This window comes from Vombatus ursinus, unplaced genomic scaffold, assembly GCF_900497805.2.
Source record: "Vombatus ursinus unplaced genomic scaffold, bare-nosed wombat genome assembly UNPS02014821.1, whole genome shotgun sequence".
Taxonomy (NCBI): domain Eukaryota; kingdom Metazoa; phylum Chordata; class Mammalia; order Diprotodontia; family Vombatidae; genus Vombatus; species Vombatus ursinus.
The window spans coordinates 8,172,121-8,183,860 of NW_020954599.1; the positions used below are offsets into that span (position 1 = coordinate 8,172,121).

The window sequence follows — 11,740 nt, forward strand, 5'->3', positions numbered from 1 at the left end:
CTTTAAAAAGTATTGGAAGGCCCCATCCCCTGTCCCCCATAGAAAAGAATTGTGGTTTGTGAAAGTAGTATGTTCATACCACTGGTGGACTTCAGAGGCAGTCAAAGGTATGTAAGGCTTATGAGAAGGGTGGGGAGATATCATTCACTTTCAAAGTAAGTTAATAAGAAATCCAACGTAATCTCTTATGTAAGGCAGGCCTTTTGATCTAAGATCAGGCCAAAGTCTTTTAGATGACAAGGTACAAACGACCCTGGAAGATCTGGATGGAAAAATCTGCTATCAGGAATAGGTCTAGGGCAACTAGGTGGCGCAGTGGATAGAGCACTGGCCCTGAAGTCAGGAGGACCTGAGTTCAAATCTGGCCTGAGACCAAACACTTCACATTTACTGGCTCTGTGACCCTAGTAGGCAAGTCACTTAACCCCAATTGCCTAAACAAAAAAAAAGTAGGTCTACAAACAAGGGAAAAGGGAAATTGGCTTGACCAATAAGCACTTACTTGCAAGAGGTCAAATCAAGTCCAATACCCCTTTCAAGTTGCAGCTTAGTAAGTCTTTCCCTGGTTTTCATGGAAAAGAGGTAAAAAAGCCTCATAGGATGTCTGCAAAACAACAGGCAAACTTAACAGAACACAAACAGACTCAACACCCATTTTCTCAGATATTAGTGCCCCTAGAAAAAGTAAAGGTCCTGTATCATCACTATAATTAACGGACTGTGAGCTAAATGATCCATTTCCCCTTCTGAAACACAAGTTGCATCCCTTTACCAAACAAGTGTAGGGGGGCATTCCTTGGACAGCTGCCCAACACATCATTCACATGGGTTTTTAGTCCCCTTGTGAAACTGTCAGTGGCTACTGCTGCAGAACCATCCCTAGATGTGTATTTGCCTAGCAAAACACAGATGTTCCTAGAACCCATGAAGATCCTACTCTTTCCTCATTTTCTTTCACCCCATCAAAGATCATATTTGGAACTAATTTTGGGATGCAAACCTGAGGAATTCCTTGTTACTCCCATAATATTTGTTTTCTGTGTCCCCTGGTCCTGTGTAGCCCTAGCTATTTCTAGAAGACAAGTTTGAGCAGTGAGCTACATGAAAATCTTCACAGAAATCATCAACCCCTCCCCTCTCCACCTCACTCCACCTTGTACTAATTAGAAGCTATAAACCTTGACCCTCTAACAGAAGAGTTTCTAGTCTGAAGATGCTGGTGTTAGTTTCCTTTAGTAAAAAGATGCTGGATTTGCCACCTGGTGGGTTGAGGACTTTGTTGTGTGAGCAAGGTCTAAGGCCCGGCCTGGGCTCATGGTTGTCAATCTTGAGTTTAGACTCAGTTTCCTTGTCTCGTTCCTCCTTTCCTTTCGCACATTTCTGATCATGTCCTTCTCTTGAAGACTGTATTCTCTGCAGCTCTGAGTGACAATTTTCTGTCCTCGTTTTCACATATGACAATATGATCCTTAGGCTTGTTTGGATGTGCTAAGGGCACAGTAATGGTGACTGGAGACTCAAACATTTCACTGGTCTTCCCACCAGGAGGATTCAAACAATATCGAGCCTGCACAGGAGTAGGCTCTTCAAAGATACCACTTCCTTTGCTTCCTGGAGGATTTGACCCTTTGGGTGTATTCTGAGGTTCCCCAGATGCTCCAAAGATATTAGATGCCATTCTGTTTGGTCTATTTGAAGGAATAACTTCTGGAGTTCCAAAGAGATTGCTTGAGTCTCCTCTGGGGGATTCATTAGCCTGGAGCTTGGCTTGCCACCCTCGATCTCCTACCCCTGGAACACGTGGCAGCTGAAGTGGTAGGGGCAGCAGCTGTGGCATTCTTCTAGCACTGCCTTATTTAATCATTCATGAGGTGTAATAATATTCAATTACATTCACATATCATAATTTAGCCAATGACATATATTTTTGAGAAAAAGTTGGGAATGTAGTCTGGTTGGAAACCAGTCAGTTGATTTAGTATCAATGGGTAATTTGCCATTACAGAGGAAAGTAGTGATCTGAGACAGCCTTTGCCCCCAATTCAGAGCATCCTTGCATCCTAAAGCTTGGGATCAGGCTCTTCCTGATGGTAGTCTATGATTTAAAATAGACACCTATAGAAAATGGAATCAAGGAGTGGTAACAGGTGATAAATGTGAAACATGGCATTGGCCTATATAATATTGATGTCAGAAGCACTGAGGCTCAGAATGACCTGAGCCTAGAAAGGAAACTTAAGACCAATTTTTTAAAAAAAATTGTCTTTTTTTTTTAGCTCATTTAGTGAAAACAGAGAGGATCCTCAACATTCTGTTTTCTCTGACAAGAAACAACAGAACAAAAATGGGAGTTGATAACCAAGATAAGTGAAAGAAACTAAGAAAGTACCTATAGCTGCCATTGAAGAGTTGAAGTCACCAGGCCCAGTTGAAATATATTCTTTTTTACTGAAGGAATTGGCATAAGTGATTGGTGAGCCATTGTTAATATATTTGAAAGATCATAGAAAATGGAAGAGGAGCTATAGAATTAGGGGGTGGGATGTTTTGCTGATTTTTTTTTAAGAGGATGGAGACTGCCAAATATAGACCAGTGAGCATGACTTCAATTTTTCAACAGTCCAGAATGTTTTATTAAATGTCTTAACCTAGAAATTGTAGAAAAGGAAGTGATCACAAGAGCCCTCATGATTTCATCAAGAACAGGATGTGCCAGATTAACTTTATTTCTTTTTTGACAAGTGACTAAGCTGGTAGATCAGGAGAATACTATAGATAATGTTAGATTTTATCAAAACATTAGTCTTCTAAGTGGTGCAGTGGATAGAGTACCAGTCCTGGATTCAGGAGTACCTGAGTTCAAATCCAGCCTCAGACACATAACACTTACTAGCTATGTGACCCTGGGCAAGTCACTTAACCCCGTTGCTTAGCCAAAAACAAAACAAACAAAAACAAAACATTAGTCTTTCATCCTATTTTTGTGTAAAAGATGGAAGGGTTGTGGGCTAGTGATAGTACAGATTTCAGATGAATTTTGACCTGATTGAATTACCAGACCCGAATGTTTTGCTGTCAAAATTTCCAGGGGAGCAATGCATAGATTTAACAGTTGGCCCTGTGCATTTTTATCAATGACTTGTATAAAGGCATTCTTAGAAAATCTGAAGATGACATGAAGTTAAGAGTAGCTAACACCAGATGAATGAGTTAAGAGTCAACAAAATACGTAGGTTAGATATAGTTTAAATCTGGCCTCAGACACTAACTAGCTGGGTGACCCTGGGCAAGTCACTTAACCCTATTTGCCTCAATTCCTCATCTGTAAAAATGAGCTACAGAATGAAATGGCAAACTACTGCAATATCTTTGCCAAGAAAACACCAAATGGGGTCATGAAAAAGCAGACTAGACTGAAATGACCAAATAACAAACTATGGACTAGAACAGTGGGCTAAATCTAACAAGATGAAATTTAATAGGAATAAATGGACTCACTTTCCTCAGTACAAGATAAGGTAGGTATGATACGACTAAAAGGCATTTTTTCTGGGGAAGATTTGGGAATTTTAGAGGAATGCAAGCTTCCATAATTTGTTAGGGCTTCCAGGAAAAGATGTCATCTTGGGGTGTATTGAGAGACAGGGCCATCCAGTCAGAGTGTACTCTGCCCTCATCAGAGCCCATCTGGAGCATTGTTTTCAGTGACAGGTACTGTATTTTAGCAAGGACACTGGTAAGCTGGAGACTGTTTTAGAGAAGGGCTCCCAGCATGGTGAAGGGTACATATGAGTATCAGTTGATGGAACTGGGGAAGGGGACAAGACACACTGCTAAAGCTTCCTGCCTAGAGAGGAAGCAGATTATTTGGTAGCTTTCTATTTCAACTAATTCTTTTTGATATGTAGGTGCTAACAATCCTTTTTTTTTTCAATCCAAGAAACCTGATTACTCAGGTGGGGTGTGGGGTGGCACCCCTTGAACAAACATTTATTTTAAAGGTGGGAGCTGACAGGGTTTGAAACCAATCCCCTAAAAAAAAAACTCTTAGTCTATCATGTTAGATCTAGAATGATCCATAACAATGGAGTAATCCAACCCGATTTGCAAAGGCCCAAGGGGGCTGAGGTACCTTACTAAAGGTCAGGGAGTTCACAGAAAGGTTACTGAAATTAGGGCTAAATTGAGATGGTGTATACATACTCCAGATCTCATAGTCAAAGCTAGAAAGATCCTTAGAGATCACATTTTCTACCACCACCAGCCCCATTCTGCAGAAGAGAAAAGAGAGACCCAGAGCAAAGACTCAATCCCTACCTAATCCAATGTTCTTTCAGCCAAGTTAAGATTTGTCATCTCTTGTGGGACCAAATTTTTCCAGATTAGTAAGTAGTTCTTGGTTTTCTGACTCAGCACCAGCTAATTAGTAGAGAATGTCCTTCCTGGTGCATTCTGGCTCCAAATTCTCCTGGAGTTCCCTTAGGTAGGATGGAGGGAAATTAAAGGTCCCTAAATTGGGGAAGACATGTTTCCCCCAGGATGCATGGCTAAAGGACTGTCTTCTTGGGTCTTGCTTTGTTTGCCCACCCTCTGCCTGAGTAAAAGGTGGGCAGCCCCTGAAGGCTATCTTCTATGGGTTGATAGCAAATGGGGAGGGATTGATTTCAGCCTGAAATAAGGCCCCAGCCTACTCTTCTCCCCTGGGGTCCCTTAAGGGCCAAGACTGATTAGCCAGGGGCCAAGACCAGGACCACAGTGTGGTATAGTATAAAGAACACTGACTCCAAAGTCAGAAGACCTTGGTTAAGATCTCAAATCTGCCACTTTACTACCTATGTGACCTTGAGCAATCACTCCCCCTTTCGGGGTCCTCACCTCTAAAAAGATCTTCCACTCTGAATCTGCAATCCTTTGATGATCCCTCTCCTGCTCTAGGCCATGACGATGCTCAGCTTGATGGCTTCCACCCTGTCCTCTCTCACCTGAGAAGCCCTTCAAGATGGTATAAGTCATAGCTAAGCTGCTTCGTCTTTGAATCAGCTGTGACTTCCTCAACATTCTGTCACAGGCTCTGCCCTGCCACAGGCCTCACCCCTGCTTTCTTTAGAAGAAGCTAAGTGCCGTGAGCCACCCTTTAAATGTTCTGTGTTGGTACAAGGCATACATCATCCTGTCTAGTTTTGACTGTCATAGTGCCTAAGGGCCACTCCAGATATTACTTAAATTATTTTTTAAATTATAAATGAGCAAATCATTAACAAACATGAAAACTTCCCATCAATGAAAGGTCAGAAGATTATATATATGAAACTGAATTTATTATAGCTTATTTATTGAACTATAAATTTAACATGGTAGTGCCAACATTGCCCTGCTTATTTGTGTGACCTTCTGAACATCCTTCTGTGTATTTTTAAGGTGTTTTGTTGGGATACTACCTCTATAAGGAGGCTGAGAAATGCTCATTCCAGCATCTTATCTGACCTCAAGATCGTATTATACGTAATGTCTTTACTGTAGAGCCATAGAGAAATGAATCTCATTCTCTGTGGGGTCTGATAGGATCCTCTCAGTAGTTTCATATTTCTTTGAGAGGCTTCTGGATTCTTTTCAACTACTTGGCCACCTTTTAGCTATAGCTCTACCTAATCTTTCTAATAAACTGCCTGCACTGATCTTTGGCTTAGTTGAGTACCATGGACCTATCAGGGAGTAGCAGTGTAAGGGTACTTTCTGACTTTAAATGCACCCCAAACTATATTTTATACTGTTGCATTAGCTTTAGGAAGCAAAGTCAACCTGAATGTGGCCAACAGCCTAGACAGAGGTGGGGAACCTGTGGCCTCAAGGCCTGGCTAGGAGAAACAGCAAGTGTCACAGTGAAGTACATTAAGAAATTAACATTTTTTTTTTACCAGCTTCTTGCCCATATTTTTCCCTACCTTTGTCTACATTCACTCCCATATCAAACTGTTCATTTCTTTTCTTTTCTTTTCTTTTTTTTTTTGGCTAGGCAATGGGGTTAAGTGACTTGCCCAGGGTCACACAGCTAGCAAATGTTATATGTCAGAGGCTGGATTTGAACTCAGGTCCTCCTGAATCCAGGGCCAGTGCTCTATCCACTGCGGCACCTAGCTGCTCGCTCAAACTGTTCATTTCAAAGCATCAATCTTGAAGTAAAAAGATTTGGGTTTTAGTCCTGGCAATAATACTTACTAGTACTGTGGCTCTAAGTAAGTCACTTAACTGCTGAGTTTCAGTTTCCAGATCTTTAAAATAGGGGTAATGCTTTGCACTATCTGCTCCATGTGGTTATTGTGAATAAAATATTTTGTAAACCTTGAAGCACTATAGGAATGTGAGTTATGATAATGCTGCTTACTTTCTTACACAATTCTATCTCCTCTTGCCTCTACTATGTTCTTCTGGAGTTACCTTTGTCATAATTCCTGAGAGAATCTCTGCTAAAACAAGGGATTCTCAAATCAGCCTGATCTAAATTGATGGTAAAATGGAAGATGCTTTGAGGGTGGGGGGTAACTATTGTCCTGTGTTACTAAGAAACTCCACCCTCCCCTTGATCACATAATTACTGGCTTCCACAGTTACTTCTCTGAGTTACTAACCCAAGGAATTACTTTTTGCCTTACTCAGTGAATGAGCATGACTATTACATAAATACCAGGTAAATAAAGTGCTCCAAGGGGTTTCCAGGTGTGATGATTCAGATGAGTAATTAACCAGGTTGCATTACAAAAGGGGTATTACAAGTCAGCTTGGAGTCTATTTTTCAAGTGATGATTAATTCAGTACCTTTGCATTTTGTAACTTAATTTGTTAATAACCTTGTGGGAAGCTATTTACACCAGCTGTTAATCTGTGTCCTTCCCTGAGATTCCAGTAGGTGGTGCAGTAGGTAGAGTGCTGGGCCTGGAGTTGGGAAGATCTGGGTTCAAATCCAGCCTCAGACACTTACTAGCTATATGACCCTGGGCAAGTCATTTAACCTGGTTTACCTCAGTTTCTTCATCTGTCAAATGAGCTGGAAAAAGAAATGGCAACCCACTCTGGTATCTTTGCCAAGAAAGCCAAAAATGGGATCATGAAGAGTCAGGTATAACCAAAAACAACAACAAAAGTAATCCAGAATTGTTAAGTCTTATCTTTAGTTAAAGTAAAAAAAAAAAAAAAAAAAAAGCAAGGGTAGCAATCATGATCCCAGACAAAACAAAAACAAAAATAGACCTAATTAAAAGAGATTAAACAGGAAAACCACATTTTATTAAAAGGTACCATAGACAATAAATTGGTATCAATACTGAACATATAGTCACCAAATGGCATAACATCTAAATTCAAAAAGGAAAAGTTAAATGAGTTACAAAAGGAAACAGACAATAAAAGTGTAATAGCGGGGGAACCTCAATTTACTGCTCTCAGACCTAGATAAATCTAACTATAAAATAAGCAAAAAAGAAATTGAGGAAATCTATAGAATTTTGGAAAAGTTAGATATGATAGACCTCTGGAAAATAGTGAATGGGAATAGAAAGGGATGTATACTTCTTTCTCAGCTGTGCATGCCACTTTCACAAAAATTGACCATGTATTAGGGCATAAAAATCTCACAAACCAATGAAAAAAAGTAGAAATATTAAATGTGTTTTTCTGACTATAATACAATAAAAAATGTATTCAATAAAAGGCCTTTGAAGCATAGATTAAAAATTAGTTGGACTAAAGAACTTAGCCCTAAAAAATGGGTGGGTCAAAGAACAAATCATAGAAACAATAATTTCATTAAAGGTAATGACAACAATAACACAATACACCAAAATTTGTGGGATACAGCCAAAACAGTACTTAGGGAAAAATCTATATCTCTAAGTGAGAGCAGATCAACAAATTGGACATGCAACTAAAAGAACTAGAAAACCAACAAATTAAAAATCCCCAATTAAACACCAAAATAGAAACTCTGAGAATCAAAGGAGAAATTAACAAAAGTGAAAGTTAAAAAAAACAAAAACAAAATCCTTGAACTAATAAACTAGGAACTGGTTTAAAAAAATAAAATAGATAAAACATTGGGTAATTTTCTTAAAAGAAGAAAACCAAATTACCAGGATCAAAAACAAAAAAGATGAATTTACAACCAAAAAAGATAAAATAAAAGCAGTTATTTGGAGCGATATTGCTCAAATGTATGCTAATAAAACTGACAATATTAATGAAAGATATGAATATTCACAAAAATATAAATTACCCAGGTTAACAGAATAGGATATAGAATAATTAAATGATCTTATCTTAGAGAAAGAAATTGAACAAACCATCAATGAGCTCTTTTAAGAAAAAATCTGAAGGCCCCAACCAGAACAAAGGGGGAAGCATTCATATCATATACAGGGTTATACATAGCCTTAGGACAGACAGCAAAAGGAACATTTAAGGTATACTATCACTTTCCTTATTTGGGAGGTTGAGTAATACATACAGGATGTCAGGTGATGAGAGAAGGAGGGAATGTCTTAACTTTGGTGTTGTGACCTGTTACCTTTAGTTTTGTAATTTGTTAACTTTGGTGTTCCCTATAGTTAAACTCATCAGACCTCTTAGTGGGGCAGGAGGTATTGAGATAGAACCAGAATAGAATGCAGACTGAGAGTCTGTATTTACACAAACCTGCAGGCTCAATTTCTTTGACCTGTAAGGTGGTGAATAAGTAGCACTCCTAAACTTAGAGTACTCAGGTTCATCTATTTCTTCTACTATAGCAATGTTATTTTCATTATATTGACATGGCCATGGGCACTGAATATTCTTCCAGCTATTTAAGTTGTCTTTTATTTCTGTAAAGAATACTTGCTTTGTAACTGAATCCATACAAATCTTATTTTTTTTAATTTAGGTAAGGAATGAGATTTCTTTTTATTGTTGCTTCTCAGATTTTGCTATTAATATACAAAAATGCTATTGATTTTTGAGGATTATTTTGTAGCCTAAAACTTTGCTGAAGGTATTCCTTCAATTAGTATGTTTGCTGATTCCCTAGATTTTTCCAAGTATATTATCATATAATTAGCAAATAGAGATAGTTTTATTTCCTCTTTACTTATCTTTATGCTTTTAATTTCTTTCTCTCATCTTATTGCTGTTGATAGCACTTCATAGTGGGGAGAGTGGACATACTTGCTTCATTCTCATATGTTTTGGGAAAGATTATTCAGTATCCCCATTGCATTTGATTCTTGCTTATGCTCTTTAGATACTTTTAAATGATATTTTTAAAGGTTCCTTTATGCCAATATTTCATAGATTTTTAAAAAAATCATAAATGAGTGTTATACTTTGTCAAAGCTTTTTTTTTTCTGAACCTGTTGAGATAAGTATGTAGTTTTGGGTATTTGGAGTTTTAATATGATTATGTTGTTTGTTTTCCTAATGTTGAACCACCCTTGTATTTCTGGTGGTAAATCCCACTTGATCATAATTAGAACTGGATTTGTTTCATAAAAGGATTCTGTTAGACTGTTTTCTTTCTCATTTTTTGAAAATAATTTGTGAAGTATGACTTTTTTTTTTAAAGTTTGATAGTATTCTCCTGTGAATCCTTTAGGATCAGAAATTTTTTTTCTCTTTGCTAATTTCTTTACAGATAGATCTATTTCCTTTTCTGATATTGGGTTTTTTAAGATCTCTCTCTGGACTTCTGATAGTTCAGATATTTCATATTTTGAAGGTATTCCTCTGTTTCTTTTGTGTTCTTAGTTTTGTTAGCATATAACTGCATAAAATGTTCTGATTATTATTTTTTATTTCTCCTGGTTTTGCTGTGATTTTACTTTGCTCATTTGCTATTTTATTGACATGATTTTCTGCCCTTTTCTTTTTTAATCAGATTAGCTAAATATTTATTAATTTCATTAGTTTTTTTCAAAGAACCAGCTTTTAGTTTTATTTGTGATTTTTATGGGGTTTTTTTGTTTCCAATTTATTCTCTAATTTTTCTTAATCTACTCTTTTGTGCTTATTTTAGGTTTATTTGTTGGCTTTCTTTTTTTTAATGCATATTCAGATCATTAATCCTCTCTTTTTCTATTTTGTTAATGTGTGTTTATAGGGATATGATTTTTCTCCCCAAAGTCTGCTTTACCTGCTTCCTAGAAATTTTGGTATGTTGTTTCATACCAAAACAGAGAAGGGGGGAAAAAAACCTGGAGTGGATGGGGGAATTAAAAAAACAAAACAAAACAAATAAAAGCAGGAATTAAAAAGGAACTCCAAAGAGAAAGGTAATAAATGGGGAGAAAAGATCCAAGATGAGGGAAGAGACCCAATGGGAATAAGAACACCTTAAAGAAGAATAAGCTAGATGGAGGGAAATACACAGTAATCATAACTGTGAATGTGAATGGGACAAACTTACCCATAAAATTGAAGCAGATAGCAGAGTGCATTAAAAACTAGAATGTGACAATATATTGTTTACAAGAAACATAGTTGAAACAGAGAGACATGCACACATTTGGTTTTTTTGCTTTTTGGTGAGGCATTTGGGGTTAAGTGACTTACCCAGGGTCACACAGCTAGTAAGTGTCAAGTAAGTAAGAGACTGGAACAGAATCTATTATATTTCAGTTGACATTAAAAAAAAAAAAGCAACGGTAACAATCATGATGTCAGACAAAGCAAAAGCAAAAATAGGTCAAATTAAATGAGATTAGCAGGGAATTTTGCTAAAAGGTACAATGGACAGTAAAGCAATATCAATAATAAACATATATGCCCCAAATGGTATGGCATCCAATTTCTTAAAGGAAAAGTTAAATGAGTTACAGGAGGAAAGAGACAATAAAACTATGCTAATGGGGGACCTCAACTTTCCTGTCTCAGAACTAGATAAATCTAATAAAAAATAAACAAGAAAGAAGTTAAGGAGATGAATAGAATTTTATAAAAGTTAGATATGTTAGGCCTCTGGAAAAATTGAATGGGAATAGAAAGGAATATACATTTTTCTCAGTGGTATATGGCACCTACACAAAAATTGACCATAGGACATAAAAACCTCACAACCAAATACAGAAAAGCAGAAATATTAAGTACATCCTTTTCAGATCATAATGCAATAAACATTTGCATTCAATAAAGGGCTGTGGAAATATAGATTAAAAATTAATTGGAGACTAAACAATCTAATCTTAAAGAATGATTGGGATAAAAAAAACAAATCATAGAAACAATCAATAATTTCATTAAAGAGAATGACAACCATGTGACAACATACCAAATTTATGGAATACAGCCAAAGCAGCACTTGGGGGGAAATTTATATCTCTAAACTCTTACATCAATAAAATAGAGAAAAAGCAGATCAGGAATTGGGCATGCAAAAACACTGGTTAATTTTATTTTAAAATGAAAGAGGAAAACCAAATTACCAGCATCGAAAATGAAAGGGGTGAACTCACCACCAATGAATAGGAAATTAGAGCAATTATTAGGAGCTAATTTGCCCAGTTATATGCTCGTAAAACTAACAATGTAAGTGAAAAAGATGAATATTTACAAAAATATAAATTACCCATATTAACAGCAGAAGAAATAGAATACTTGATGCTATCTTAGAAAAACAAATTGAACAAGATATCAATGAGCTCTGTAAGAAAAATATCCCTAGGAAGGACCAGATGGATTTACAAGTGAATTCTACCAAACATGTAAAGAACAATTAATT

General features: G+C 37.0%; 1 pseudogene; it reads right to left on the reverse strand.

Moving 5' to 3' along the window:
- Positions 1-1,170: 1,170 nt before the first annotated feature.
- On the reverse strand, positions 1,171-4,270 carry LOC114024380 (annotated as a pseudogene).
- Between the last annotated feature and the right edge of the window lie 7,470 nt (positions 4,271-11,740).